Raw genomic sequence first — 26,862 nt, 5'->3', positions numbered from 1 at the left:
CATATCGCTTCGACCTTCTTCTCCTGTGGTCGGATAAGTCCCCGTCTGACTTGGAAGCCCAGGTACTTCGCCTCTGTCAAGCCCAGATGGCACTTCCGGGGGTTGGCAGTGAGCCCAGCCCTACGTAGCTCCATCAGCACCCTCCGCAGACGGTCCAGGTGGTCTTCCCAGTGCTCGGAGTGGATGACCACGTCATTCCAGGTATGCCGCGGCGTAGGCCTGTTGAGGCCGCAGTAAGATGTCCATCATACATTGGAACGTGGCTGGGGCCCCGTGTAGGCCGAACGGGAGGGTCCGGTACTGCCAGTGTCCACCAGGGGTACTGAAGGCGGTCTTGGGCTTGGCGGCTTCAGATAGGGGAACCTGCCAGTATCCCTTGGTGAGGTCCAGGGTGGAAATATAGCGGGCCCTTCCCAGGCGATCGAGAAGTTCATCCACCCGAGGCATGGGGTAGTCGTCGAACGTCGAGACCTTGTTCAGGCGGCAGAAGTCATTGCAGAAGCAGAGGGTGCCGTCGGGCTTGGGGACCATGACGATAGGGCTGGACCAAGGGCTGTTCGATGGCTCAATTAACCCTAACTTCAGCATTTGTTGAATTTCCTCTTCAATAGCCTGCCGACGATCCTCTGGGACATGGTAGGGCCGTTGCCAGACGATGACTCCGGCTTGGGTGTGGATCTCGTGTTGGATCACGTGGGTCCGCCCGTGGGCCGACGAGAACACATCTAGGAACTGACCGACCAGGTGTTGCAGCTCTGTCTTCTGGGTCACCGACAGTTCCAGGTTGACATCCACTATGACCGGGTCCCTGGTGGTGAGGGCCGCTAGCTGGTCTATGGTCCCGACCCACCTTTTGAGTTAGTTGATGTGGTAGATTTGGTCTGGTTTCCGCCGCCCCGGCTGGCAGACTCGGTAGGTGACGGGCCCGATTTTTTCAGCAACAGTGTATGGGCCCTGCCAGCTGGCCAAGAACTTGCAGGCGGAGTTGGCGATGAGGACCATTACCCGGTCTCCAGGCTGGAACTCGCGGGGCGGGGCGGCCTGGTCATAGTCCCGCTGCTGTGCTTGCTGTGCCCTGGCGAGGTGTTCCCGGACTAATGGCATGACCCGGTCGATTCTTTCCCTCATCGCCTTCACATGTTCAATGACGGAGCGGTGGGGGGCCGGCTGTTGCTCCCATGCTTCCCTGGCGATATCTAGCAGTTCCCGAGGCTGGTGCCCGAACAGCAGCTCGAAGGAGGTGAAACCCGTGGACGCCTGAGGGACCTCTCGAATGCCGAACAACATGTAGGGGAGCATGAGGTCCCAGTCACGTCTGTCTTCGACCACAACCCGTCGTAGCATTTGCTTGAGGGTTTGATTGAACTGTTCCACAAGGCCGTCAGTCTGGGGGTGGTAAACAGAGGTTTTTAGCTGCTTTACCTGGAGGAGTTTGCACAGGTCAGCCATTAGCCGGGACATGAAGGGGCTCCCCTGGTCGGTCAGTATCTCTGCAGGGATGCCCACCCGGCTGAAGAGCAGGAAGAGCTCACTGGCGATGGTCTTGGCAGTAGGCTTATGGAGGGGCACTGCTTCGGGGTACCGGGTGGCATAGTCCACAATCACCAAGATGTGCTCGTGACCGCGGGCAGACTTAGGCAACGGCCCTATGAGGTCCATCCCGATGCGCTCGAAGGGCACCCCAATGATGGGCAGTGGAATCAGCGGGCTGGGGGGAGGTTTCCGTGGGGATGTTTTCTGGCAAATTGGGCAAGCTGACAGAAACGTTTGACCTCCGCTTCTAGCCCGGGCCAATGGAAGCGATCCCTAACCCGGTGAGTGGTATTCTCGGGCCCCAGGTGGCCCGCCAGGGGGTGCGAGTGAGCTACCTCTATCACCGTTTCTATCTTCGTCCGGGGTACCACTAACAAAGTTTATTCCTCCCCTCTTCGCTGTGCGACACAGTAGAGTAGGCCATTTTGGACGATGAAGTGTGGGAGAGGATGGGGCCCCGGTTTTAGTTCCTTCCCGTCCACCATGCGCACTTGGGACCAGCAATGCTTGAGACGATCATCCTCGTGTTGGCCAGGAGGCGGTCGAACCCAGGCCAGTCTCGGCCAAGAAGGTTCCAGTTCAGTTCCACCACCTCGACGAGCTCAGTTATTGTGGTAGGGTTCCGCATCCCAACTGCTTGCCGGTGAGTCCGGAGAAGGGCCCGGAGGAATCGGTCCACGACGACGCACTCTACAACTTGGGCAACCGTGGGCTCCCCGGCGAGCAACCAATGCCGTGCGAGGCAGGACAGTTCGGCCGCTTGGGCTCGGGCTGGGAGGCGGAGTTTATAGTTCCATTCATGGAAGTGCTGGGCAGCGCAGACCGAGGAGAGTCCCAGCTGGGACAGGATTTCCTTTTTTAGCTCGCCGTAATCGTTTGCCACTTCCGTCGGCAGGGCGAAGAAGGCCCGCTGAGCTTCGCCAGTGAGGAGAGGGGCGACCAACCTCACCCAGTCAGCGCTCTCCCAGCCCTCCTGGGTGGCTGTGTTTTCAAACATTTGAAGAAAGACCTCTATATCGTCATCAGCGGTCATCTTGGGTAGTAGCTGGGACACTTTCGCTCATGGGTCAGGCAGTGGAATGCGTCGAGTGGGCGCCGCCCGCAGCTCGCCGAGTTCCCGCTCAGTCCGGTCCACGTGAGCGGCTAGGTGTTCCGTGATCTGTTGCTGGCAGATGCTGACCTCCGTCAGTCGCTGGAGGATTTCTTCTATTCCGGAGGTTTGGGGAGCAGCAGCCGCCTGGCAGAAAAAACACAAACAAAAAAAAACAAGAGGAAGTGTGAGTCGCTGGGGAATCAGAGATTTGTATTCCTCCCACAAGTGTAAAGCCCCGGAGGGTGGATTTTATTATACAGTGAAGGGTTGCGGGGGTGATGGCGGAGATTCGGCGTGCACAGGTGCTCTCACTCGGGTCCAGGTGCAGGTGAGTCGGTGGAGTGCTCGTGGCAATGTCTTCCGGTCACAGGCTGCTTTCTGGAACGCAGAGAGAGGAGAGTCAGTGTGCTAGCTCGTGGAGAGGCTTCTCACCCTTTTCCTGTGTGCATGATGTTTATATGAGGACCGGCTGATGAGAGGCAGGTGCTGGTGATCAGGCCGTGATGAGCCTCGAGCCGGTGCTCCTCGTGAATTACCAGGGCGACGCTGATGTGGAATCGGGACGCTCGTCACAATATATATATATATATATATATATATATATATATATATATATATATATATATATTAGGGGTGTAACGATACGCGTATTCGTATTGAACCGTTCGGTACGAGGCTTTCGGTTCGGTACGCGGTACGCATTATGGACCCAACGGTTCGTTGGACTAATTAATTATATTTGGAAAAAAAAAAAAATTGTGAAATATAATGATATGCGTTCAACAAGGTAGCCCAATAACCCAAACGACGTAACAGGCAACGCCCCTGACACCCCCGAAGAAGAAAAAAAAACACCAACTTATATGTTTATGTTAGGCTACTCAGTCAGGCGCTCGCTCACTCAGTACACGCTGAAGGCTCGTTGCAAAATGGCCAATGCGTTTAACAGACAAGAAATAGAAGATCCTCCAATAACCAACAGGTCTGGTGTTTGGGTGCACTTTGGATTCCCTGTAAGCTATAATGGTGATGGCAAGAGAGTGGTGTATAAAAAAACAAGGATATGTCGCATCTAGGGTACATCAGCGGGAATACAAAAAAAAAAAAAAAACACCAGCGGGAATACTTGAAACATGTCAACTCATTTACGCCGACATCACCTTAGTGTGTCAGTATCTGGGTAAAGACGAAATAAATGAGAAACATACAAGAAAAAAATTATCCCCGCAGCATTTAAACAGACATTTCCAACGGATTCAAACAGGGCAAAAGACATCACCACGGCGATTGGTACATTTACATTATAGCCGCGGATATGAGACCTTACTATTTACCATTCCTTCTATCATCACCATTATAGCTTACAGGGAATCCAAAGTGCACCCAAACACCAGACCTGTTGGTTATTGGAGGATCTTCTATTTCTGGTCTGTTAAACGCATTGGCCATTTTGCAACGAGCCTTCAGCGCGTACTGAGTGAGCGAGCGCCTTACTCTGTAGTGGAAAACGTAGGTTTTAAGAACATGCTTAATGTAATTGAGCCCCGTTACAATATTCCTTCACGAGCCCATTTCAGACAGACCGTAATTCCTGCTTTGTTCCAAAAAACATAAGCCCTTTAGAGAACCAATTGAGTAAAAACACACTCAATATAAAGAGTTATAGAGTTCCATATAAAAAGTTACATCTTTGTATATGTTCATAACTACTACAATAATATAACATTTTCATTTTTTTTTATAAGGAGCTTTTTTTGTTTTTATACAGTATGCTGCTAAGAAAACACCATAGAAGATGGGTAAAGAATAGCTCCATCATTGTTCAATGTAAAAAACACTTTGTTAGTTTTAATTAAAAAAAAATTTTAAATCAAGGAAATTTATCTGCCAATTTTTTCTTTTTGCTGTATCTAAAACGTACCGAACCGTACCGAACCGTGACACCAGTGTATTGTATCGAACTGAACCGTGAATTTTGTGAACCGTTACACCCCTAATATATATATATATATACATATATATATATATATATATATATATATATATATATATATATATATACACACACACACAGACACACACACACACAATTGCATAATAAATTGAAAGAAAATATAGCACAAAAAGACGAGAAAGGTAGTTCGATTTTATTTTGTTAAGAATAGAATTTGAATAGTGAGTGCTAAAGTTAAAGTGTCAAATTAAGATAGAAGAGCTGTGTTTTAAGCCAATTCTTGAAGATGGCTAAGGACTCAGCTGCTCGGATTGAGTTGGGGAGGTCATTCCACCAGGAGGGAACTTTTAATTTAAAAGTCCGTAAAAGTGTCTTTGTGCTTTTTTGGGATGGCACAATCAAGCGACGTTCACTTGCAGAACGCAAGTTTCTAGAGGAAATATAAGTCTGAAGTAATAAATTTAGATAAATGGGTGCAGAGCCAGTGGTGGTTTTGTAGGCAAACATCAATGCCTTGAATTTTATGGAAGCAGCTATTGGTAGCCAGTGCAAATTGATAAACAGAGGTGTGATGTGTATTCTTTTTGGCTCATTAAAAATTAATCTTGCTGCCGTGTTCTGGATTAATTGTAAAGGTTTGATAGAATTGGCTGGAAGACCTTCCAAGAGGGCATTGCAATAGTCCAGCCAGGACAGAACAAGAGCTTGAAGAAGGAGTTGTTCAGCATGTTCCGAAAGAAAGGTCTTGATCTTCTTGATGTTGAATAAAGTAAATCTGCAGGATCGAACAGTTTTAGCAATGTGGTCTGAGAAAGTCAGCTGATCATCAATCATAACTCCAACGCTTCTAGCTGTTTTTGAAGGAGTTATGGTTGATGTGCCTTACTTGATGGTGAAATTGTGATGAAACGATGGGTTTGTTGGAATCACAAGCAGTTTTGTCTTGGCAAGGTTGAGTTGAAGGTGATGGTCCATCATCCAGCAAGAAATGTCTGTTAGACAAGCTGAGATGTGAGCAGCTCTCATCGGATCATAAGGATGGAATGAGAGGTAGAGTTGAGTGTCATCAGCATAGCAGTGATATGAAAAGCCACTGTTTATGCAGGTTATCTAGTTAACTGTAGCAAATTCACCTCAAGTTAGCTAAATCCCATAGAAAGTCTATGGAGCGGTGGCTAACGGCAGTTATCAAAACCAAAAACATTCAATGTCTAAATTACAGCCTGGGCACATTAAATTTGACATTTATTGGTATTTTAAGCATTAAATGAAGCACATTTTCGGTTTGGGGTTTACACATACCAGCATAAAAAGATATTAGTTGACGCTCCTTTTCTTCGCTACACTGCAGCTGAGAGGCCGCCATTTTGTTTGAAAAATTTTCTGAAATCTCCAGGGAGGCAGGGTTTCATATTTTATTGAAGCATCCCTGGGTGCCACCATTGGCTATGCTGTTAGCATTCCATTGACTCCCATTCATTTTGCCGTTTAAGACCCCCAGGAAGTGCGTGCTTCTAATTGACTTCACTTGTCTCTGTTGAATCCAATGGGGTCACTGTGTCCATTTCTTTTACTGTCTATGGAAATCTCCAAGCCAGTCACATGATCGGCTGCTTACATTCTAATTGGAGGATCTCAAAAAGTTGCCCTCGACCGATCTAAAGTATCCAGATAGAAATAAGTTGCCCATTCTCAATGAGAAAGTGCCCAAGCAACATTGCCCGGCAACATTGCTCAAAAAGTTGGCCTGTGTATCATGACCTTTAGGAACACGATTCCAAGCAACAGTGGCGTAGGCAGAAATGGTAATGGAAAAAAGAATAGACAAACTGCAAAAAACAGACTTTTATTTTTCAATATTCGGCAAAGGCAATAACAAAACACTGTCTAATCATCATGTTCAACCAACAGAGCTCAATAAAGGCTGGACAAACCACCAGCATAGACAATAAGCTGCCTATTTATTCAAATTAGTCAGCAGTGCAGACAGTTCACCTGAAAATATAGGCTAAAAGTAAAATCAGAGCATGGTTTGAAATAAATAACACACTCCCTACAGAAAATCGCGTCCTTGGTTACAATAAACTCCAACCAAGAAAACTGTCCATACCACTTTGATGAGAAGCTCCTTGATTTTCCATTCTTGAAAGTGCAGGGAAATACCTTCAGATTAGGCCTACGTTCTGGAGGGAGGCTTTCTACAACTTGCTTCAACAATTCCATTTTATTCGGAAAACAAATTAAACACACACACCATGCAGTCAACAATAAATTAGGTTTATATTCATATATTTTCTTAAATATATTTGAATAATAAAAATAAACTAAAAAATTATTTTAATCAAACTTGTCTGTGCGGGCCAGTGAGTAATGTGGGTGGGCCAGTGCTGCCCTGCCCATTACTGGCTACGCCTGATCCAAAATGAGCGGGTGCCTGCGGTTACCCACAGTTACAAGTCATCCAAAAATATTTTTCATGATATTCGGGTCACGGTCGGTCAGGTCATTTGAAATAAAGCTGCCAATTAAACCTTTCTAATTTATATAGTATTAGACACAATTTTGAAATTCATAGGCCTACACTTTATTGGCTGAATAACTGGCACGAATAGAGTGACCACCTGTCCCGCTTTACAATGTACTGAACAGCAGTTTTACCCTTTGTCCCGCATCATGCAAATTGAGCATCTGTCCCGCTTTATCATTCGACCCTGCCTAATAAATACGTGGATATGCCCATAGGTGTACTGTTAACTTATGTCCAATAGTTCAGAGGAGAGCAAGAAAAGCGTTAGTCGTACATCAATCAAACTGTTGACTGGTGCACGAATGCCTGCTCAACATTGAAAACAATCTCAAATTGGAGAGTGAGCGCTGTTTGGTCAGGTTAAGCACTAGCCACGAAAAAGAGAAGATGCACTTTTAATAGCAAATGGACCGCAACATACTCTTGGTCAAGACCTGTAGATGGCGACGCAGAGAGAGCTTTTTGCATTTTATGCAAACGCAGTTTTTCTTTGGGACATGGAGGAGAATATGACGTGAAGCGACATGGTGCGAGTACCACAGAAAAAAAAGCACATCATCAAGAAACATGCAAATCAGTGCAATCGTTTTTCAATAAACCAAATGACCCACAGGTTGACAAAGTTTCGGTAGCAGAAGTGACGAGCATTTATCATGCCATGCATCACACACACATTCATATCACTCTACCGACTGCAGTAACAAGTTAGCCCCAGTAATTTTTCCAGATTCTGAAATAGCTAAGAAAAAAGCTGTAGAAACTTATATTTTGGGTCAGGTAGTGTCTTAATCTCTTAGTCGGTGGGTTTAAAAAGAAATATAGGCAATATATTACAGAAAGCTTGAAATGTCTACTTTTAAACGAAAATATTCAAACCAAAATAAATAGGCTACTCTCTGATTATGTAATATAATCCATATGAAATGTGCATTTCTCTCTGGCGTTCATGGCGAGGCCGCATCATCAACTTCATCTTAGCAGCGACACAGAAAACACCAGTTTATTACTAAACAATTTATTATTATCATGTAGGCTAAAGCCTATTTAAGTTATTATATTATATTTATATTTATAATATTAATATAAAGGAGCATGTAAATGACTCATATTTAACAGAAACCTAATCTCAACAAATTAGAATATGGTTACATGCCAATCAGCTAAACAACTCAAAACACCTGCAATGGTTTCCAATGTTGCCAGATAAGGTGAGTTCCTGCCCAATTGGGCGGTTTTGAATTTGATTGTCCGGGTAAAAATTGGCTAGGGCGGGTGGACAAAATTTGGGCTGGTTTGGCGTCAGTTTAGCGGGTTTCAAACAAATAAATTGCATAGGCTAACTTTTTAACAAGAAAGCCTAAGTATGCATGTGGCTGCATCCAATCAGTAATCACAACGTACACATACACACACATGCTGCAGAGGCACTCCTGGTGCTGATGTAAACATTAACAGCCACACTTATATGTGAGGGCTCAACAGACAGAAGTTATGATTCATGAGTGACAGGTTTTTAGCGTGATAAGTTATAACGTATCTGAATGACTGCAAATTCAAGTAATCACAATGCCTAAATATAAGTTAAAGAGTGGGAGAGTGACTCAACTCTTAAAATGTGAATTATCATTGAGTAAAATGGCAAGGCTCTATCACTGCAACTTCGAAAATCAGAGCACATTTAAATTAATTTATCAAAAACGAAACTAAATATCTTGGTTAATAAGATCCTGTCTTTTATCTTTTAAACAGCCCAGATTGATAAAACATTGAAAACTGCTAGACTTTTATAAAACTATTAGTTTTGACTGTTCAAAGTTCTATATTATGTTCTACAATATGAACTCGACAAGAGACTTCTGCTAGTTATGTGTAAAATAGCGACAAACAGGTAAGTGCTTTATTGTTATTTATAATTTTTTAATTGTCGGATTCAGTATGTTTCAATGAATGACAAAGTTTTGAGGGTCATGGTGCATGAACAAGTGTGAAATACCTGTTAATCACGTTGCTTTTCCCTATCATTTATATTGGCCACCTTTTGCATTTAAATTGGATTATTCTGACGTTGTTTTGAGGGTATCGGTTAATTTCTTGATTACCGTTTTGACTTTCTCCTTGAATATTTTATTCATTTTTGGTAGCCTAATTATCTTTAATGTACGATGTTTAACCTGATTTGATCATTTACTGGGAAATTTATCTAATGTTATATTTATATTACATCGCCATTATTTTGTTTAAAGGAGATATAAATTGCCTTATCAGCCTTGATTTTATACATATTCCTTCACACTGTTTTGACAATTAAATTTTGGGTGGGTTCTTAATAGATTTTGGGCTGGAAATTGTCTGTCCAATCTGGCAACACTGAAGGTTTCCTGAGCCTTCAGAATGGTCTCTCAGTTTGGTTCACTAGGCTACACAATCATGGGGAAGACTGCTTATCTGACAGTTGTCCAGAAGACCACCATTAACACCATTCACAAGGAGGGTAAGCCACAAAAATTATTTGCAAAAGAAGATGGCTGTTCACAGAGTGCTGTATCCAAGCATGTTAACAGAGTGTTGAGTGGAAGAAAAAGTGTGGAAGAAAAAGATTCACAACCAACCGAGAGGACCGCAGTCTTATTAGGATTGTCAAGCAAAATCGATTCTAGAATTTGAGTGAACATCACAAGGAGTGGACTGAGGCTGGGGTCAAGGCATACAGACGTTTCAAGGATTTTGGCTACAGTTATCGTATTCCTCTTAAGACATTCCTGAACCACAGACAACATCAGAAGTGGGGAGGACTGGAATTGAGAACCGTTAGTGTACAGTAGTGCTTGTTTGTTGTTTTTCCGATCACAAATGCAAGCATGGTTTTATGTTTACGTCATGCAATGTGACACAACACGTAAAAACACATTACTAGTAATTATAATCCGTAATTATGTCCCCAATTAATGCAACAAATGGCTTGTTTGTAATGGGTTTTATTGTTTTTGTCTTGTCTTGCCGGTGTTCTGACTGGGACATGCATCAAAGTATGGTAAGGGGCGTAACATTTCCGTCACATGCTTGAGGTATTCGGCCAATCCATAGACTGTATAAAAACATGGACGTAGTGTCCGTGACGTCACCCGTAGACTCCTGAAGAGTTTTTGAAGCCTAAAGTGTGCAGAGCGAGCAGTCGCCATCTTGGCAGCGCACCACCGCGCGACTCTCCCGGACAATCGAAAATGGGCAAAAGGGCGGGAGCTGGTTGCTGAAGCCACGCCCACCTAGTGCGACGGCTGTGACAGCAGTGGTAATTCACCTGTCACTCAAGTGGCCACACCCTTAATTATGCAGAACTTTAAGGCTTAATATAATTTAAACGGATGAGTTATAAAAAAATTCACCCCCCTCACAGTTGTCATGAAGGGCAAAATTAGCTATATAGACCAAAATCATTTTTTGCACCAGGCTGAAAACAATGTTTTTTTCTGCTGTAAAGTTGGGCATTTTAACATGGGGAGTCTATGGGATTGACTCTCTTTTGCAGCCAGCCTCAAGTGGCCAGTCGATGAATTGCAGTTTTATTTACTTCCTTATTGACTTCACTAGAGAGAGCGGGAGGTTGCAGCTCGGGTCAATCACAATGTACAGTCATGGCCAAAAGTTTTGAGAATTACATAAATATTGGAAATTGGAAAAGTTGCTGCTTAAGTTTTTATAATAGCAATTTGCATATACTCCAGAATGTTATGAAGAGTGATCAGATGAATTGCATAGTCCTTCTTTGCCATGAAAATTAATTTAATCCCAAAAAAAACCTTTCCACTGCATTTCATTGCTGTCATTAAAGGACCTGCTGAGATCAATTCAGTAATCGTCTTGTTAACTCAGGTGAGAATGTTGACGAGCACAAGGCTGGAGATCATTATGTCAGGCTGATTGGGTTAGAATGGCAGACTTGACATGTTAAAAGGAGGGTGATGCTTGAAATCATTGCTCTTCCATTGTTAACCATGGTGACCTGCAAAGAAATGCGTGCAGCCATCATTGCGTTGCATAAAAATGGCTTCACAGGCTAGGATATTGTGGCTACTAAGATTGCACCTAAATCAACAATTTATAGGATCATCAAGAACTTCAAGGAAAGAGGTTCAATTCTTGTAAAGAAGGCTTCAGGGCATCCAAGAAAGTCCAGCAAATGCCAGGTTCGTCTCCTAAAGAGGATTCAGCTGCGGGATCGGAGTGCCACCAGTGCAGAGCTTGCTCAGGAATGGCAGCAGGCAGGTGTGAGCGCATCTGCACGCACAGTGAGGCGAAGACTTTTGGAAGATGGCCTGGTGTCAAGAAGGGCATCAAAGAAGCACTTCTCTCCAAAAAAAACATCAGGGACAGATTGATCTTCTGCAGAAAGTATAGTGAATGGACTGTTGAGGACTGGGGCAAAGTCATATTCTCAGATGAAGCCCCTTTCCGATTGTTTGGGGCATCTGGAAAAAGGCTTGTCCGGAGAAGAAAAGGTGAGCGCTACCATCAGTCCTGTGTCATGCCAACAGTAAAGCATCCTGACACCATTCATGTGTGGGGTTGCTTCTCATCCAAGGGAGTGGGCTCACTCACAATTCTGCCCAAAAACACAGCCATGAATAAAGAATGGTGCCAAAACACCCTCCAACAGCAACTTCTTCCAACAATCCAACAACAGTTTGGTGAAGAACAATGCATTTTCCAGCACGATGGAGCACCGTGCCATAAGGCAAAAGTGATAACTAAGTGGCTCGGGGACCAGAATGTTGAAATTTTGGGTCCATGGCCTGGAAACTCCCCAGATCTTAATCCCATTGAGAACTTGTGGTAAATCCTCAAGAGGCGGGTGGACAAACAAAAACCCACTAATTCTGACAAACTCCAAGAAGTGATTATGAAAGAATGGGTTGCTATCAGTCAGGATTTGGCCCAGAAGTTGATTGAGAGCATGCCCAGTTGAATTGCAGAGGTCCTGAAAAAGAAGGACCAACACTGCAAATACTGACTCTTTGCATAAATGTCATGTAATTGTTGATAAAAGCCTTCGAAACGTATGAAGGGCTTGTAATTATATTTCAGTACATCACAGAAACAACTGAAACAAAGATCTAAAAGCAGTTTAGCAGCAAACTTTTTGAAAACTAATATTTATGTAATTCTCAAAACTTTTGGCCACGACTGTACTGGATAGCTGGCCAATCAGAGCACACCTCACTTTTCAGACCGATGAGCTTTGTAAAAGAAATGACACATTTCAGAAAGGCAGGGCACAGAGGAGAAACTATTATGTACATTATATGGAAAATAATGTTTTTTTTTTTTTGCCTTAAACCGCATAAACGCATTTCATTACACCAAATACACTAAACAATGTTCTTTTTAGCAGCATCATATGACCCCTTTCATATGAAACAAAGGCAACACAAGTACAACCTCCAGATTCTAGCTGAACTGGTGCATTTAATATAAAGTTTATTAGCCTCACTGAGAAACTCATTTCAAGGGTTTATTGATTAAAGTGTGTTCAGGTCTAAGCAGTTGTATTCATGTGTTAAATTGTTAATGTTTTTTTGATTTATCCAATTAAGTCTTATGTATATTGAAAAGAGAAGTATTTTATGTTTTGTGCTTACTAGTTAATGTCTTAAACTGCCAATCTTGTTACCATGCTAATAAAGTGTTTTTACTATATTTTGCCTCGTTCAATTAATCACTTTTCAGTTCAATGCTCTGCTCTCCTCTAAGATGAGGAATCAAATGCAAGACATGAGTAATGAGTATCAACCCAGAATCTGCACTGGAGATGAGTGGAGTGTATTTATCAATGTTTCCACATTTAATTCCTCAAACCATGACTAAAATAACAATGTATAGCTGTTCCACTCCTGCACACACTAGTGCTTTTTACAGAGAGGTTTTTTTCAGTGATCTGCAAAGCTCTGATACTGATGTTTCATGTCATGAGGTAACAGAACACTTACACTAGCAGCATTCGCTTCAGCAATGGTTTATTTCTCAGCCAGAAGTCTATCAATTCAATAGCCAACAGCTAGTCATTATTCAGTCAAATTTAATATAATTTCCTTACATGCCCACTGCTGCTGCACTAAACGTGAAGACAAGCTCTGAACCCGATGAAAACAGTACATAAATTACAACTTAAAATGCTTAAACTGTATGAAGTATGTTTGATGCTTGAGTAAATATGATAAATACTGTGAACTGCTCGCATAATAATTAATTTGGTATTTAAAGCTCTAGTGAGAAAAATAAAAGATGGAAAGCTCAAAAAGCAAATGGCTTTCACAAGTAAAATTATTGAAAATTATTTTGATGCAAGCAGAATCAAAAGGAAATCAAAATGGAAAACAAGTTGTTGTTGTTGTACAGGAAACGGGTCAGTTTAGCTCAAAGGGAATTATTTATATTTATAGGGAATTTGGACAGAATCACTGTTTAACGGCTGATTAGTCTGCCATCATGAGAAAGAGATGCTGCTCCACACTGGAAATCTTATGAGAAACTTAGCGTTCTGGAGAGAAACTAAACGACGTTCTCCTGCAGACTAGCTGTAGTTTGTTTACTAAGCGTGCAGAACAACCACCCAATAAAGCATTACAATAATCTAACCTTGCGGTCATAAATGCACGGATTAACATTTCTGCATTTGACATTGAGAGCATAGGCCGCAATTTAGATATATATTTTTAGATGGAAAAATGCAGTTTTACAAATGCTAGAAACGTGACTTTCTAAGGAAAGATTGCGATCAAATAGCACACCTAGGTTCCTAACTGATGACGAATAACTGACAGAGCAGCCATCAAGTCTTAGACAGTTTTCTATGTTAATACATGCAGAGTTTTTAGGTCCTATAATTAATACCTCTGTTTTTCAGAATGAAGCAGTAAGAAATTACTTGTCATCCAGTTTTTTTATATCGACTATGCATTCAGTTAGTTTTTCAAATTGGAGTGTTTCACTGGGCCGCGAAGAAATATAGAGCTGAGTATCATCAGCATAACAGTGAAAGCTAACACCATGTTTCCTGATGATATCTCCCAAGGGTAACATATAAAACATGAAGAGTAGCGGCCCTAGTACTGAGCCTTGAGGTACTCCATACTGCATTTGAGATCGATATGATACCTCTTCATTCATTCACTGAGCTCGTAGAAGAGCCTGGATTGCTGGTGGATAATGGGTAAAATAAAAATAAAATGCTGTCCAGATTTTACCCTGAGATCCAAACATTTTATGATATTTTACTAGATCAAATATTTATCATATTAAAATTAGCTGTTTTACTCACCCTCAGTCCACCAAAAATGTAAGTTTTTTTTTCTTCAGTAGAACAGTAAATATTTTTAACAGAAACTGCCATGCAAAGAAAAAGCTTTTCCACCCCATAATTATGCCTAATTGCTGCAGGCTGCTTTACGTTTTTTCTTTGTTCACTTTTTTTTTTTTGCTTTTAATCTGTACTTTTCTTTGTTTGCACGCATTGTTAAAGGTTTTCAGCTACAAAACACGATGTATGTTCAATAACGTTCAAGCTTATTGTGTGTAAGCTTTTTCAAAATGACGGAAACAATAAATGTTGCTGAAAAATAACGTCTGTCTCATTAAACTTAATTTAAATAAACGAATATTCGAATATTCGTTTTTTGTGAGCTCAAATATTTGAATGTGATATTTGCGGAAAACGCCCATCCCTAATTGAAACAGACATATTTTTCTTAACCTTTTAACATTAGCATTAATGATAATTTGTAATGCTGTTTTTTATTAAGGAACATCACAAACATTTTTCCAAGATTCATCAGAGCTCCGAGCGACTCCAATGCCAAGCCTATTGAGCAGCCTTACCTCAGTAAAACACCAGCTCTCCACCATTTGGTGCATTGGTATGCATTTGTACAGCTGTCATCATGCCTGTTTCTCTTCACTTTTCCTTTTTTTGTGTGCTCCCCAAGGGAAACAATACATGAACATCACACTGTCCTTACAGTCTGGGCTTTCTGGCTGGTTATGGGTGAGTTACATGAAACATTATAGTCTGAAAATCTTTGTCTGTCCTTCCTAAAGGGACAAAACTGTGCCTCCAATCAGAACATAGTTGAGGTTCCATATAAGAGGAGGTGGTTTTTTGACCAATGAGAGTTCACTATGGGTGGGGCTTCTCATTAGAGAAACAACACAACTGATATGCTTCTACAACTAAAACTCACAGTAACTAACATTAAAGAGATATATTAAGTGTTGTCTGTTTTAAGAATATTTTTTAGCCAAGTTCAATTCAATATAGTGATGCACTAAAGTAGACATAAAGCCTTTTTATGATACACTACTGGTGAAAAGTTTGGGATTACTAATAATTTTATTTCTGAAAGAAATGACTGCATTTATCCAGCAAGGATAAATTCAATTGGCAAAAATAAAAAATGCTGTTCTTTTAAACTCTCTATACATCAAAGCATCCTAAACAAAAATCACAGTGTGCAGCACAACTGTTTTCAACTTTAATAATAGCTGTCATTCAGCATACTAGAATGATTTCTGAAGGATCGTGTAACACTGAAGGCTGGAGTTATGATGCTGAAAAATGCTGTAATATTGCTCTTTTTACTGCATTTTTTATTTTATAATAAATGTGGCCTTGGTGAGAGTAACAATAACGTTGTGTACTGTATATAGCCTCACTGTATATAATCTCGAACAGGCATTTTTTGACTGATTTTCATCCCTTTAACATCTAACAATCCTGATTTTTTCCTTGCAATTCTTAGAATTGATGGGGGAAAAAAGGCAGATTTGTGCCATATAAATGTAAAATTGCTAGAAAAGGCCATTTTGGGAGAAAACGTTTTGACAATTTTTTTTTTCTTTAATTCCATGGTGCAATCTGGCTTCCATTGATATTTTTTATGATAATATGCACCCCATCTGAACCAAAAGAACATGATTTTATCAGTCTGTCAAGGAGCTTGATTCAAAAGTAATTAATTGGTAATGTTGAGTTGAAAATGTGAACCTGCGTATGCATAGGATCATGGGTCTGTACATGTCAGTGGTTCTGGTTATCGGGAAGTTCGTGCAAGAGTTCTTCAGGGGGATCTCACACACCATCATGTTCGAAGAGTTCCCAATGTAGACTGGATCCTCAAGCTCTGCACCGACATCTTCCTGGTCTGAGAGATGGGGGAACTGGACCTGGAGGAAGACCTGTATGCCAAAGTCATCTTCCTCTACTGTTCTCCAGAAACCATGATCAAGTGGACCAGAGAGAAGAGTGAGTGAGTGAGGATGTTAAATTTGTGCGACTGAGTTAATTTTTTCCATTTTCATTTCACCTCTGTTTTTTCAGAATTTAGCAGTAAGAAATTACTCGTCATCCAGTTTTTTATATTGACTATGCATTCCATTAGTTTTTCAAATTGGTGTGTTTCACCGGGCCGCAGTGCTTTACAAATATAGGACAGGAAGAGCTAAATAAACTTATCACTGTATCTAAACCAACAACATGTTTATTAGATCCTGTACCCACTAAATTACTAAAAGAGCTGTTACCTGTAGCCGAAGAACCGCTTCTCAATATCATTAACTCGTCGTTATCTTTAGGTCACGTCCCAAAACCATTCAAGCTGGCGGTTATCAAGCCTCTTATTAAGAAACCAAAACTAGATCCTAGTGTACTGGCAAATTATAGGCCTATTTCAAATCTTCCATTTATGTCTAAAAATTTTTTAAAAAGTTGTGTCTGCTCAATTGAGCACCTTCCTGCATAAAAATGATCTGTATGAAGAATTTCAGTCAGGTTTTAGGCCCCACCATAGCACAGAAACTGCACTTGTTAAAATTACAAATGACCTGCTTCTTGCGTCAGATCAAGGCTGCATCTCATTTCTAGTCTTACTTGATCTTAGTGCTGCGTTCGACACCATAGATCATGACATACTCATAGATCGATTACAAAACTATACAGGTATTCAAGGGCAGGCTCTAAGATGGTTTAGATCCTACCTGTCCGATCGCTACCATTTTGTTTACTTAAATGGGGTGTCATCTCATTTATCATCAGTAAAATATGGAGTGCCACAAGGATCCGTCCTAGGTCCCCTTCTATTTTCAATATACATGTTGCCCCTTGGTAATATTATTAGAAAATACGGAATTAGCTTCCACTGTTATGCTGATGATACTCAGCTATATATCTCAACGAGACCAGATGAAACTTCCCAATTATCTAAGCTAACAGAGTGTGTTAAAAATGTAAAAGTTTGGATGACAAATAATTTTCTCCAATTAAATTTGGATAAGACAGAGATATTAATTATTGGACCAAAAAACACCACACAGAATCTTATAGATTACAATCTGCAACTAGACGGATGTACTGTTACTTCCTCTACAGTCAGAAATCTGGGTGTTATATTGGACAGCAATTTGTCTTTTGAAAATCATATTTCCAATGTTACAAAAACTGCATTCTTCCATCTTAGAAACATTGCCAAGCTATGAAACATGTTATCTGTTTCTGATGCAGAAAAGCTAGTTCATGCATTCATGACCTCTAGACTGGACTATTGTAATGCACTTCTAGGTGGTTGTCCTGCTTCGTCAATAAACAAGCTACAGGTAGTCCAAAATGCAGCAGCTAGAGTCCTTACCAGGTCAAGAAAATATGATCATATTACCCCAATTTTACAGTCTCTGCACTGGCTACCTATTAAGTTCCGTATCAGTTACAAATTATCATTACTTACCTATAAGGCCCTAAATGGTTTAGCTCCTGCGTACCTAACTAGCCTTCTACCACGCTACAACCCATCACGCACCCTAAGGTCACAAAACGCTGGACTTTTGGTTGTTCCTAGGATAGCAAAGTCCACTAAAGGAGGTAGAGCTTTTTCACATTTGGCTCCCAAACTCTGGAATAGCCTTCCTGATAATGTTCGGGGTTCAGACACACTCTCTCTGTTTAAATCTAGATTAAAAACGCATCTCTTTCGCCAAGCATTCGAATAATGTATCTCTTAAATTGTGAGTGTAGTTGCATCTGCATTTTTATTCTTTAGCTTGGGTTAAACTAATTTTACTTTCTTGGATCAGCAGCTATGCTAATGATGTCTCTATTTTGTTTCTATGTTTTGCACAAGTTCTAGGATTTACACAAGCTCCAGTCTGGATCCAGAACACCTGAGAACAACAAACAAAGTGACAAACAAAGTGAAGTGACATTCAGCCAAGTATGGTGACCCATACTCAGAATTTGTGCTCTGCATTTAACCCATCCGAAATGCACACACACAGAGCAGTGAACACACACACACACACTGTGAGCACACACCCGGAGCAGTGGGCAGCCATTTATGCTGCGGCGCCCGGGGAGCAGTTGGGGGTTCGATGCCTTGCTCAAGGGCACCTAAGTCGTGGTATTGAAGGTGGAGAGAGAACTGTACATGCACTCCCCCCACCCACAATTCCTGCCGGCCTGGGACTCGAACTCACAACCTTTCGATTGGGAGTCCGACTCTCTAACCATTAGGCCACGACTTCCCAGAAGAGAGAAGAGATGATGCTGACCCTCAGAGGACCCCAGATGATCCTAACCTTGAATCAACAAACAGAACTAACAATTATTGCTACATGTGTGACTGCATCATATAATTACTATTAATTAATTAATAATATTGATAGTTCATCATCTAGCTGACTACGTCTTGTATTATTATTATTATTTTTATTTTTCTAAAATCCTGTCAAACGTGCACAAACTACTAGCTACTACTAAATATTGTGGAAACATAATTTTCTGTAAAGTTGCTTTGTAACGATTTGTATTGTAAAAAGCGCTATACAAATAAACTTGAATTGAATTGAAAAGGTAACATATAAAGCGTGAAGAGTAGCGGCCCTAGTACTGAGCCTTGAGGTACTCCATACTGCACTTGTGATCGATATGATACATCTTCATTCACTGCTACGAACTGATGGCGGTCATATAAGTATGATGTAAACCATGCCAATGCACTTCCATTGATGCCAACAAAGTGTTCAAGTCTATGCATAAGAATGTTGTGTTCAATTGTGTCAAACGCAGCACTAAGATCCAATAAAACTAATAGAGAGATACACCCACGATCAGATGATAAGAGCAGATCATTTGTAACTCTAAGGAGAGCAGTCTCAGTACTATGAGGTTTTGGGGACATATCCTAATGACAATGAGGAATTAATAATAGTCAGAAGAGGATCTATGACTTCTGCAATCACCTCTTTTAGGAGCTTAGATGGTATAGGGTCTAACATACATGTTGGTTTAGATGATTTATCAAGTTTATACAATTCTCCCTCTCCTATAGTAGAGAATGAGTGGAACTGTTCCTCAGGGGGTCTATAGTGCACTGTCTGATGTGATACTGTAGCTGACGGCTGAATAGTTGCAATTTTATCTCTAATAGTATCGATTTTAGAAGTAAATTAGTTCATAAAGTCATTACTGCTGTGGTGTTGGGAAATGTCAACACTTGTTGAGGCTTTATTTTTAGTTAATTTAGCAACTGTATTGAATAAATACCTGGGGTTAAGTTTGTTTTCTTCTAAAAGAGAAGAAAAGTAATCGGATCTGGCAGTTTTTAATGCTTTTCTGTAGGATATGTTACTTTCCCGCCAAGCAATACGAAATACCTCTAGTTTTGTTTTCCTCCAGCTGCGCTCCATTTTTCGGGCTGCTCTCTTTAGGGTGCGAGTATGCTCATTATACCATGGTGTCAAACTGTTTTCCTTAACCTTCCTTAAGCGTAAATGAGCAACTTTATTTAAAGTGCTTAAAAAGAGAGAGTCCATAGTTTCTGTTACATCATCAAGTTGTTCTGAGGTTTTAGATATGCTAAGGAATTTGGATACATCAGGAAGATAACTTAAAAAGCAGTCTTTTGTGGTAGAAGTGATGGTTCTTCCATACTTGTAACAAGAAGTAGAATTTACAATTTTGGCTATATGAAGTTTGCACAGAACTAAATAATGATCTGAGATATCATCACTTGGCTGAATAATTTCAACACCATCAACATCAATTCCATGTGACAGTATTAAATCTAGAGTATGATTTCGACAACAAGTAGGTCCTGAAACGTGTTGTCTAACACCAATAGAGTTCAGAATGTCTATAAATGCTGATCCCAATGCATCTTTTTCATTATCAACATGGATATTAAAATCACCAACTATTAAAACTTTATCTGCAGCCAGAACTAACTCGGATGTAAAATCACCAAACTCTTTAATAAAGTCTGTATGGTGCCCTGGTGGCCTGTATACAGTAGCCAGTACAAACATAACAGGGGATTTATCATTAACATTTGATTTACACTACAGTTTAAAAATCTGTATTTTATGTGATAGGAATGAATATTGAAAAAAAAAAGTTCTATCCATTAAATGTAGCACGGTTTCTACAAAATTATATGAATTAGCACAACTGTTTTCAACATTGATAAAAATGTTTCTTTAGCAGCAAATCAGCATATTAGAATGATTTTAAATTACTTCTCTATAAGATCATTACAAAACAGTGCTACTTATTTGTAGAAAATGTGTAAATCATCTGCACTGAATTCATCAGTAGCCTAATTCTCTGCATAGTTAATAAGAAAACACATTTAACAGCAGACAATCAATGACTGTATAGATTATTTTATTAGCTCATTTTTGCATCTTTATGTCTGTCAGGATTGTATATATGGAAAAGCAACATGACTCACTCCACAGCCACATTTACTTTACTTTTTTTTAACAACAATTATAAATTAAATAAATTACTGTATATAATAATAATAATAATATAGTATTTTACAATTTTATAACTGATTCCACATCACTTTGACATCACAGACTGTTCACAAATAAAAGTAAATAAATTCATTTACTTTTAAAAACATTTACAAACGAAATTTATCCAACAATATATGATCACACACACACACACATCAAAAATGCCCAGTGCTTATAATTTACAGGCTCAACCAATGGTGTGAGTTTTGGGGCAGGACTATATAACTGACCAATGGAAGACGAATGCTTGTAACTTGACTGAAAACACTGCAATCATTAGAGTGCTGAAAGGATGACGGATTTTTGTAGTTCAAAACCTGAAAATCAGCGTCAAAATAATTTTGATGTCAATTAAACAAAGAAGTCAAAGAAGTTGTGGTTCAACACAAGATATTTTTAATTTTTTCTTCTACATCATTTACCAGTGTTGGAGAAGTAATGCATTACAAGTAACGTGAGTTGTGTAATCAGATTAGTTTTAAGTAACTAGTAAAGTAATGCATTAATTTTACATTTACAGGAAAATATCTGACCTAACTTTTTAAAATGCAGAGGAGAGGAAAAGACACATCCTTCAGCCTGAGGCTTATTCATTTCACTTTTGGTGTGAAAGTGGCCTTTACAGTTACCAAAAATTTAACTTTTGGGGTTTTTTGTTATTAAACATAAGTAAGCCCAGCTCAGGTGACAAAAAGTAACACAAAAGTCACATTATGAATTACTTTCCATAAAAAGTAAATGATTAATGCAATTAGTTAATTTTATGGTGTTACAATATTGGATCACTTTAGACTTTTTTCAACACTGGTAATAAATATTTATTTATTTTTGGTCGAAAACAAGTCTAAATGGGACTACAGAGGTTGCCATGCTTAACCAGTGTTATTTAAGTATCATTTAAATACTTTTAAGGTTTTTGTCAATATTAGTTTTATTTCCTGCTTTCACTGTAAAGTTTTAGCAATTTTGTAGTGTTCTTGAGTTTATTTTTCAGTTTTAAACTAAAATAAAATTTACATTATATTTTATTTCAGTTAACATTTATTTTTTATTCAAAGGATTTAAAAATATATTTATTTTAGATTTTAGTTAACTATAATAACAGACAGGTAAACTAATTTACTCACAAGTCACTGTCACTGCCTCATTGTGTTTATAATCACACTTTGAAGCATTTTATCTCAAACTTTCAGAGAAAATAAAAACTGAAAGTATTAAAGAGTTAAGAGTTAGTGCCTATGTTTAGCCTTTTACTTCTGGCAATGTTATGCATGCTTCAAAATTCATAAAAATTGTGAAGATTCTCATGATGAACAAAACATGTAAGAATCACAACCTTCTGTTGCTCACAGATCTTATTTTTACAGTAATCCAAAAGCCGATGGAAAAACCCTATTGTGTTTTTGTAAAATAAACCAGGGTGACGCTGACTACAAAACGTGTCATCACTTCAGGGCTCTCTTGCATTTGGTGCATCTTGTGGCAAAGAAATTAACCTCTTCAGCATTAAATATGTTAAACTGATGTCCACAGCCTGTGTGTGTAGGGTTTTCTGTGTGCCTGATGAGTAAATGCACAGAAATCTGGACACTCCCAGGTGGGACAAACAGGAATAGAATGACTCCACTGCACAAAGGGAGGAAAAAGCGATATGCTTGTACACACACACACAGATGGATGGCGGGCCGGTGCCGCCCCCCTTGAGGAGCAACAGGAGAATTTTTTTTTTTTACATTTTTGTACTAAATTAATAAAAAAAGCAAAAAACTATAAGGCAAAAATTTTTTTTTTTTAAAAACTACACAATAAAACTGCTAAAATTACAATGAAAATAGAATATATATATATTGTGCCTCATCTGGGCTTCCTCTGGGCCAATGGGCCAGGTTTTTTGGCCCGAAGAAAATCTTGGGCAAAAGTGGGCCAGCTGAGGAGTGGTTATGAACAAAGGCAGAGTTTCACCGCAGTTCATATCAGATAAGCGCTGCAGATCATTTCAGAAAGATAACAGCTCACACCAGCATTAAAGAATTTTTAAAATAAGTTGAGCTCAAAACTCACTTTCAGTCAGCAGCTAGTGTTTGAAATAACTTGATCCGATGTGGATTATAATCACCATACAAGGCAGAAATATTTATAAGTGATGCAAAAGACATTACATTAACATTACCATAGTAAACATGGCAAATATGACCGCTTGAAGAAATCAGACGTCAGCTTCTTATTTTCTATCACAATCGTGTATTTACTTAGTAACTTATATTATCTGTCATAAGTCTCGTCTCGAGAGTTTAGCTCGACGTTGCCTATCATAAAAATATAATAATGGCTTTTGTTCGGGAGCTTTTATAAAAATAGAGATTTTATCATTCATTTCTAAATGTGATGTATGTGATTACAAATAAACAGAAACAGACTCTACTGAATAAGCAGGCTATTTTCATAATGCTTAAGCGTTAAAAATAAATAAATAATATAGAAATACATTTTTGTGATTAATTTTGAGTCCTGATCAATTAATTCATTATGATCAATGTATCACTTATTCTATATTAAAACATTGGTGCTTTAGGATTTAAATATTTAACAAAGCATGCAAACAAACGGCTGCTTTTATCGTGTTCGTTTTCTGATCGCACTAGATCCAGTGACTTATTTCTTATTAGTTATCTGATAATTTCTCTCATCCTCGTCCTGCTCGTTATACGCCGCCAGTAGCTTCTCGATGGTAACACAGTCCTCGCTCCCACTGAACCCTGGGAGTCTGAACAGCCCAGTATTTGACACTAATCAGAGATCATACTGGCGCTCTGAAGGATGATGGCGTTACTCGTTCCTACTGTACCTGTAACTTACATTATTTAAATTTTTATATTTTGGCTGTCCCAATTAAATAGTAACAGATTAACACTGCACCATTAACATGGGTTCTGTTTGACCCAGACCTGCAGTTTTCCTTCACTCAATGCCTACATATTATTTTTCTTCTCTAATTCTTATTTAAAGGTTTGCTGATAACACACCCATGTTAGCCTAGATTATTTTGTAGAAAACCCACAATGCATCAAGGTGAATGTGTGTGGCATTTCTCCTGCTGCCTTTAGGGGCACTATTTTAGGAATCACTCAAGTGGGTCGTATTTGAGGAAAGGTGCAGACAACCAATATGGTTGTATGAGTTTGGCCCTTATAATCATCTCTACCCTTAACCCCACCAGTGACAGTCCTGTCCACAGCAACATGTTTTTGTTGTTGCTCACTTTTTTTTGTTTTCTCAGAACTCCAAACACTTTTCATATTCTTTATCCTGGCTGAAGCACTTTTGTTTCAATCTATAACAATAATCAGCCTATGTTATAATTATTGTTGATATTTTGTTGGCCGAATTAACAAATATATTGTGATATAAATTTTGGCCATTTCATCCAGCCCTATTTCAGATGGCTGTTTCTCAAATGGAAGCCTGTAACCTTAATTTAGAAAAGAAAGTTATAAATTTGACCATTACTCTTAGTTAAGCCTGAATTGTTATAATATGCTTATGACTCACAAATATAATGCTCAGTCTACTAAAAAAAAAAACAGACTTGATGACGTATGCAGTCTGCAAATGCAATCTCCGGAGGATGCAGCCTTTTGTTTAAGAAACGGTCTTGGTCTAGTCCAGAAATGAATAGACTTATTTTCTTTGGAGAAAGACTAGAATTACTTCAGGATTAACTTCAGATTAACCTTGTCTTTATTTATCAAAATTACTGGCACCCTTGGTAGATAAGAACAAATAAACCTGTGAAAATATATCTGCATTTTTAACTGGTTTGATGTTTTATTCCAAATTTACTTTCTGAAAGCCCAAAAGGTAAAAATACAGGTTTATTTTCACAATCTTCTTTGTTCATATTTTCTTTGGGTGCCAACAGCTCCCGCGTTCCTCTGAGCGTTTCAACACCTCTGAAAGAGCTATTTCCTTTCACAAAAGAGATACGGGCCGATTTGCGTCTTTTTAAAGATGTAATTTCACTTGTGTGTTTCTGGGTGCAGTCGATACAATGCTCCTCATGATGGCCACGATCGCTGTGTCACATGTCTGGGCTTCCAACTAGCTGAGATTGCGTTCGTGGATGGCTCATGATCTCATTGCAGGGACATGACCATCTCGGCACTGAGATCGAGACTCGATTACCTTAAAAGGTATAGAATCCCCTCTGCCACACCCTGTTCTAGCTCTTCTTCTCGTAAGAGGGCTACTTCGGCTGGTGGCCAGGGTGATCTGAGGGTTACTGTGTGGGCTTCCACGATGAGCCAACCTCCCTCACATACACATACGCCACAGCCGGTTGAGTTTCCAGATGAGTTTGCTGGACCCTCTCAGGCTCCTGACATCTGATTCGGGGCTCGCGAAGAGGACCGTATGTCGATCGCCACTTCGTCACTTGGTGTTCTTCATGGCGTGAGGACCCCTGGAAATGTCCGATCGGGTCAGTGCTTTCCTTTCTTCAGGAGGGGTTGGAACAAAGGCTGTCTCCTTCCACCCTCAAGGTCTATGTGGCCGCCATTTCGGCTCACCATGACCCCGTTGAAGGTAAGTCTCTGGGGAGGCATGATCTGATCATCAGGTTCCTGAGAGGAGCAAGGAGGCTCAATCCGCCTCCCTCCTCAGTAAGTCCCCTCTTGGGACCTCGCAGTGGTTCTATCGGCACTGCAGAAAGCTCCCTTCGAACCCTTGCTCTCAGTAGAGCTAAAGTTTTTATCTTTGAAAACTGCGCTCCTGACGGCTTTGGTTTCGGTGAAGAAGATCGGGGACCTGCAGGCATTTTCAGTTGAAGAAGCGTGCCTGGAATTTGGGCCGGCTAACTCTCACATCATCTTGAGACCCCGGCCTGGGTACGTGCCCAAAGTTCCCACCACTCCTTTTAGGGATCAGGTGGTGAACTTGCAAGCGCTGCCCCTGGAGTAGGCAGACCCAGCCCTGGTGCTGCTCTGTCCAGTATGTGCGCTCCACAACTACGTGGACAGAACTCAGTGCCTTAGGACCTCAGACCAGCTCTTTGTCTGTCACTGAGGCCAGCAGAAGGGAAAGGCTGTCTCCAAGCAGAGGTTATCCCACTGGATAGTGGATGCTATTGTCCTGGCTTATCAGGCTCAAGACCTGCCATGCCCCTAGGGGTGAGAGCTCACTCAACTATGAGTGTAGCTTCCTCCTGGGTGCTGGCGCCTCGCTAACAGACATCTGTAGAGCTGCGGGCTGGGTGACACCTAATACATTCGCAAGATTTTAGAATCTTTGTGTAGAGCCCGTGTCCTCCCAGGTACTCGCCCCTTCGGGCCAGCAAGGACCTGCTCGGTGTCAATCTGCTTGCTGCGCCATTCCACTCCGTGGACTGAATGCGTGCGCTATTCCCCTCAGGTGAGTTCCTCAGTCAGAACCCTTGGTTCCTCCAACACTGTTGATGTCCAACACTTGCGTACATGCCCTTTGGTCAGCCCTGTGTGGGACTAGGTGCCTCCATGTGTTGTGATTCCCCTTTTCTGGGCAATCCCACGTGTATATGTCCACAGTAAGTCTCTCCGCAGCATGTGTCTTTCCCTTGGCAAGCCCCTTGCCAGCTCTGTCGTTAAAACTTCCACCCTGCGGGCTGGGTACCTCTTATGTATCACCACCTTGGTGGATACCTACCTTCTGTAAGTCCTCCTACAGGCAGGCAGCCTGCTAGCATACGTCCAGATGGAATATGCTACCCAGTTTATTCTATGTAAGCTATAGGCCCTCACTCGTGCTGGCCTCACGACAGGGTGCTATCACTCACATGGGTTGCTGGAAGACAGCCATGTGGCGGTTTGTAAGGGACCCCATTCGTAACGTCGAACCTGACCGACTGAAAGGGAACGTCTTGGTTACGTATGTAACCCTCATTCC

This window comes from Carassius carassius, chromosome 1 (genome assembly GCF_963082965.1).
Source record: "Carassius carassius chromosome 1, fCarCar2.1, whole genome shotgun sequence".
Taxonomy (NCBI): Eukaryota; Metazoa; Chordata; class Actinopteri; order Cypriniformes; family Cyprinidae; genus Carassius; species Carassius carassius.
This window is presented reverse-complemented; position numbering follows the sequence as displayed.